This window comes from Haliaeetus leucocephalus, unplaced genomic scaffold (genome assembly GCF_000737465.1).
Source record: "Haliaeetus leucocephalus isolate CR32 unplaced genomic scaffold, Haliaeetus_leucocephalus-4.0 Scaffold224, whole genome shotgun sequence".
NCBI lineage: Eukaryota > Metazoa > Chordata > Aves > Accipitriformes > Accipitridae > Haliaeetus > Haliaeetus leucocephalus.
The window spans coordinates 613,818-620,288 of NW_010972660.1; positions in this window are offsets into that span (position 1 = coordinate 613,818).

Genomic DNA, 6,471 nt, shown 5'->3' on the forward strand with positions numbered 1-6,471 from the left:
GGGGGGCTGAGTGGATTCAGCAGCTTTCCCAGTCCTGCCTTGGAAAGCTGAGCCAGGTCCCCCCTGCCCCAGGCGCTGAGGCTGCCTGGCTGGCTCACAGAAATCCCGAACTGTGAATGAGCTGGGAAGTCACTTCAAATAGAAAGACAGCCAGAGATTCAGGCCTTCTGGGCACAAGCAGGCTCCAGGCAGTGGCAGCGGGAGGCCGGGCAGGCAGGCTGGCTGTACCCGGCTGCATCTCTCCAGGGAAATGGGCAGACAAGAATCTGGGGATTCCTACCACCCCAAAAGGAGCAGGTCTGCTTGGGGGGAGGATGCCAGACTGGAGAGGGTGGTATGGGGGCACAGACTGGAGAGGGGAGTGGGTCCAATAGCTGCTCTCTCCTCTGTCTCTGGCACCATGGGGCAGTGCTGGGATCTGCCCTGCACTGCTGCAGGAAAACTGCTGCCTGCAGCCAAGCAGCCCCCCAGGTTCCTGCACCCCAGGGCTGAGGCTACATCACTCTGATGTACAAAATGCAAGTACCGCATCCTGCGGAGATCAGAGCTGCTGTGTGCTGGGATGCCCAGCACACATCCTGCCCTGTCCCAGGCCCTCCCTCCAACCCACTGAGACAGCAGAGGGACAGAGAGATACAAAGCCATTAGCCTTGGAGGTGTCAGCACAGAGCCCCTCTGATGTTGCAGCAGGTCCATGAGCACCTCCATATGCTTTCTGGTCACCCCAAAGCAGCAGGAGAGCAGAGATTTGGCCTTTTCTCCTCTCCCCATCATCTCACTGTTTGCAGATTGCATGACTGGGCCAACCACAACATCATCATCAGGAGAGTTCAGCACTTGGTACAACCATCCTTACTCTGGGATCCCACAGGAAAGGCCCAGCTTCACAACCCCCCTATAGCACTCCCACTCTGCTCTTGCAGGCCACAGCTCATGAGGGAAGCATCTGCCAGCAGTGGAGTGCCAGCTCCCAATCCACAGTGGGAGGAAACCTGACAAAAGCAAAGGGCAAAGTCTTTTAGTCTCCCAAATTCACTCCAGGGTGCACATTTCACAGGAAACATCATTGCCAGAGAAGTCACTCCATTCATGAGGGTTTTGTCATACACAATGAGCGATGATGCAGTGGTGGGGGGTGGATTTGACGCAGGAAGAGAGAAGGAAGAAGGGGGTCTAAGAGCCTGTCACTACAAACATTACACAGACGATGAAGATGCTGGGAAGAATAGGACAAAAGCTGCCAGGAAGACAGAGCTTGTCCAAGCCATTGGGAGAGTTTACCATCTCCATGTGGTAGTGAAGAGGGACGAGGGCCTCAAGAGATGGGCAGGATGATCAGTCCCCCTGTTAGTGCCACCCCTGCGTGGGTGTTCGCTGGGAGACCTCACGCTGTGGCAGATGAGACCCGCTGGATCAGGCAGTCATCCTACTGCAGCCAGGCTTGAGGGCGAGCTCTGGACCGGCTGGGCTTGAAGCCTACCGAGGGCTCTGGGTCAGCCGGGCTCGGAGGCCACTGGAGACCCGGGTCTGGCCAGGCGTGGGAGCCAGCGGGCCCCGGCCCTGCTGGCCGGGCGGGCCCCGTTCAGCACCGCGGACAGCGGCCCCGTTCAGCACCGCGGACAGCGGCCCGGCCCCGCGCTCTCCTTGCGTCACCCTACAAGGGCACCCCGCAAACGTGCCCCTGCGGGACCCCCCGCCTCAGCGGCCCCCTGCCAGGATCCACTATTGCCCTGCCAGGTCCCTGCCAGGATCCACTATTGCCCCGCCAGGTCCTTGTAAGAGATCCTACTATTGCCCCGCCAGCTCCGTGTGAGGATCCACTATTGCCCCACCAGGTCCCTTTGAGGACCCACTACGGCCCCACCAGGTCCTTGTAAGAGATCCTACTATTGCCCCACGAGGTCCCTGCAAGGATCCACTATTGCCCCACGAGGTCCTACTATTGCCCGGCCGGGTCCCTGCCAGGATCTACTATTGCCCTGCCATGTCCTTGTAAGAGATCTTGCTATTGCCCCACCAGGTCCATGTGAGGATCCACTATTGCCCCACCAGGTCCCTGCAGTCTCCTCTCCTGCCCTGCCAGCTTGCCGTGAAGCCCTGTTATTGCCTTGCCAGAATCCGAGGCTGCTGCAAAATTATTCCTGTGGAGCCACTGCTTCAGTGACAGGGCTGCTCAGCAGCAAGCAGCCATCACTCACGGCTTCCTGCACACACACACGCAGATTATATATATATATATATATATATATGCATACACAGACACACAGGGGCACACACACAACCACCCTGACAGAGCCCCAGGAACTGGTGGATGCATCTTACATGAGCCTTGGCATTCAGCTGCACATATACATGCACACATACACACACAGAGATAAGCGCATGCACGCGCGCACACACACACACACAGAGGGTTGCATCAGCTGAATTCATTAGCCCATCTATTTTTACTAATGCAGCAAATCAAGTTGCTCTACAGGCGGAGAAAACATACCCGAGACATAGTGCTGTGGCAGAGCACAGAGCCAAGGCTTTTGTCCAGCACTCCTGAGGGTAAAGGCTCCCTGGGACTCCCTCAACTCTACACAACATCCCCAACCCGCAGCAATGCCAGGCAGGCTTTGGGGGGGCTGAACCTGCCAACCAAAGCACATGGTAGTAATAAAGACATCCCACTACAAAGATCGCCTTCCCTGGCAGCACTTAGTGGTGTGTGAGCTGCCTCCTGCTCTGATCCTATCAGGTCAGACAGCTGCCCGTGCCATGAGTAGAGGGTGTACAATCACCGGCCTCCGAGGCTGGGTCCCCTTGGAGGGCTTGGATGACCCCAGCAATGCAGAGGAGCTGCAGAAGGCCCTGAAGCAGTCACTGGCTCCCCCGGAGATGGAGGGACAGCGGGGTGTGTTTGAGTGGGGAGAAGCTGTACTTGTGCACGCGTGTGTGTGTACAGGCAGATCTGTACTCCTGGGCTCAGCACTCACACAAGTCAGCTGGGAGAGAGGCTCAGAGCACAGCTCCAAACAGCACTACCTAATCCCCCACTGCACAAGCCAGGAATTTGTGGTGGGGAAGGGCCTCGCTGCTCTGCCTGACCCCGGAGACCTGCCATTTGTGTGATGGGAGCCAGGAAACTCCTTCCTGAGACTACCCTGAGAGCCCCTGGGGAGACTGGAGGGCTGAGAACAGCTCTCCTGCTCCCTTGTTGGCTCCCAACGATGCTAAAGAGCTCATCCCACCTTGCAGTGGACAAAGAGGCTCAGGAGGGGCTGGGAATACAATTGGTATGAGTCCCATTCCTGCCGGCTGCTGCTCTCAGTGCTGGGCTGGCTGGTGAATCTGTCGCTGGGTCTCAGGCAGCTCATGGCCAGGCAGCGGAGCCATCATGATAGGTACTCCCCAGTACCACTATCCGCCGGGTCCCACAGCCTTTCTGAATGGCAAGACCTGGGTCTGGGCTCTGCGGGGCCAGCCCCATGCCCAGGGAGCTGGAGAAATTCTTGCTAAGGTGCCAAAGCCAAGCTCTGCTCAAGTCCCCACCACTTTCTGCTTAGCTGAGAGAACAGCTCATGTCCAGCACTGGGAGATGCTGCTCCTGTCCTCCCCAGCCCTCAGCATGGGGGAGTTGTAGGGAAGAGGCAAAGCTCCAGCCCCCCAGGCCTAGCCAGGTAAAACTTAGTCGCAACAGGCAGCGGGGTCTCCTCCAGCTGCCACAAGCTCTTCCTACAGGAGCATTTGTCCTCTCTGTTAAGACCCATATCTCCCAAAGACATCAAGCCCTGACCTCCCTCCCTACCCCAGGCAGCCCCATGTCCCCTGGGGGGGACCCCACACCCAAGAGGAACACGGGATGCACAGACCAGAGCAGAGCTGGACCTCAACGTGCTGCCCTGGGCCCATCTCCAGAGGTCCTGGCCCTCACTGCCATGGGAGGATGCTCATGCTTCAGCCAAGCTTTGCCCTGCTCCCCACTGATGGAGGTGAGGGGAAGAAGGAACAGCTCCTCTTGTGCTGGCTCCTGTCTGGCCTGGCCTCTCCTCAGTGCAAGCCCAGCCAGAGCCAGAGCATCCAGCATGTTACAGCCCTTCTCTTTACCCCTCCTGGGCCCCAGAAGGGGTGAATAAAATGCAAGAGTCCACAAGAAGAGAGGAGACAGGGGACCATGGCCCATGGCTGTCCCCCAGCCCCCTGTCCCCAGGACACGGATGTACTCCTCAGGTACTGCTGAGACTTGAGCCTCTTCTTCAAACTCCTTCATCCCTCCAGACACGGCAATGGCCACACAAACAGCGATGACCCTTTGCCCCTGGGCTTGGGGATCCGGCTGGGAGCCGGGGTCAGGGTGAGATGGATGAATGCCTATCCAACATGGGACCCATGGTCACGAGGCTTGTAGGATGCCAGGGCAGGCAGGCAGCATTCAGCCACAGGACTCCTCACTGCAGGGGGTTAGGGGGGACTAAATGCCGACACAGGCTCCAAAAAGCCATTAGATGCATCCTGGAAGCAAAGGTACTGGCCTGCTCCTACTCCTGCTCCTAGGGCAGCCCCGCAGCCGCCCACTTCCTCCAGCCAGGAGCTGGGCACGGGTCACACCTGCAGCAGAGAAACCCTGGAGAAACGGTTTCTCCTGACCTGCCCTCTCCCCAAACACTCTCCTCTTCAGCCCTGGCCCCCTTCTCTGCACTGCTGGCCCTGGAGCACCTAGCAAACATGGCTGGTCCCTATAGCAGGTGGGCAGAGGTTGGGTGGGGGTGGGATGCTGCCAAAGGAGCCCCGCTCGCCTGCGCACCCTATCCTGCTCCCTCCCACGCCATCAGCACCCACTCACCTCCCAAATCCCTTTTCCCCTCTCTGGGTGCTGTTCCATCCACACAGGCACTGGTGAGGAGCAATGGGCCATGGTTTGGAGATGGGGAAACTGAGGTACGGACAGAGCGACGTGGCTTTGCCATGGAGCTGCCAGAGTCCGAGCCAGGCACAGCTTAAATCTGCAGAGCATGAAGGCAGGATCCAGCCCCCAAACTCAAAGTGCTCCTGCTCCAGCCACCCTTCCCCTGGCTGAAGCATGGCCATGTCCCCATGGGATGGTCAACATGGAGGTCACCCCTCCGGAGGGGACAAGGGGACCCTTTCCCCCTCCCACCTTCCTGCATGTGCCGTTCCGGCTCGAGCAAGGGTCCCTCCATCCCCAGGAGCAGGATCTGGGGAGGTGCGAGGTTGCCAGTGCTGGGGATGCTCGTCCCGCTGCTCCCTGCCACCGTGGAGCTGCTGGCATGGGGAGAAGAGCAGGCCCGGTGGATGGCAAAGAGATCGATGTGGGGGAAGCCAGCTCGGGGAAAAATAGATATCTAGCTCATTAAAAATGGATGCTCAAGCGAGTCCTCCCCACTCCAAAGCCACCTCCCTCCCTCTTCCTGGTAGCCAGAGTGAAATCAGCACCCAGCTTTCAGAGGAGGGGAGATGCCAGCATGGCACAGCGCTTGCTCTGCACCTGCTGCTCCCACACTGCTGCGTGCTGAGACCCCCTGGGTGCTATGGAGGGGGCCTGAGACCCCTGTACCCTGGGTGAGGGTGGTCGTGGAGCAGGATCTCTGCCAGGAGCATCCCCACTGCAGGGATTGCCACGCTCCGGCCTTTGCTGCCCAGGCACTGCCATGTCCCACCAGTGCCGGCGGATGCCCAAGAGCCAGAGCCGTCCTGGCCCGGTGCCCTGTGGCACCCCTGGACCCCCACCCAGCTGAGGTCATGGCGGTCTCTGCCTGGATGCTGCCACAACTCCGTGCCTCAGTTTTCCCCATCCTGCCCCAGCCCTTCCATGGGGCTCAGCCTGCCCGCCCAGCCCCCGGTGCCAGTCAGCGTCATACAGGGACCCCTCCACGCGTCCCCATTCCCTGCCCTGCTGAAACAACCTGCCCCTGGTCCCTCGCCCCCCCTTCCTGGGCTGCTTGGGGGTCCCCAGCCCCATGCTGGGCTCTGCAGGACCCCACTGTGGGGCTCAGCCCCCCGGCCCCATCCCAGCTGGGGCCTTCCCCTTCCTCCATCCCCTGGACCCCAGGATGGGGGGTGGCTGCCCCTGTGTGTGTGTCCCCAGCCTGTGTCACCCTGCACCCAAGGAAAGCCCTACCAAGGTGGTGGGGTGTCAGGGTGCTGGGGTGTCAGGGGGGTGGGGTGCAGACCCGGGGGTGCCAACAGTCCCAGTGGTGCCACCAAGGAGGACAAGGGGCAGCTTGAGGGCCCACAGCAGAACCAGGGTGGGGGGAGCAAGCAGCAGCCCTACACCCCGGTGACCCTGTCCCCACCGTGATGTCATCCTACACCCCCATCCCAAAGCATGTCCCCGTACCCACCCGACCCCCCCTCCCCGTTACCCCCCGGGGGATGCCCGGCCATGCGGGGGGGGGGGGGTGGGCCACCACCTCCCCTCCCCCCCGGGTCCCCAAACCGGGGATGGGGGGCCAGCATCACTTGGCG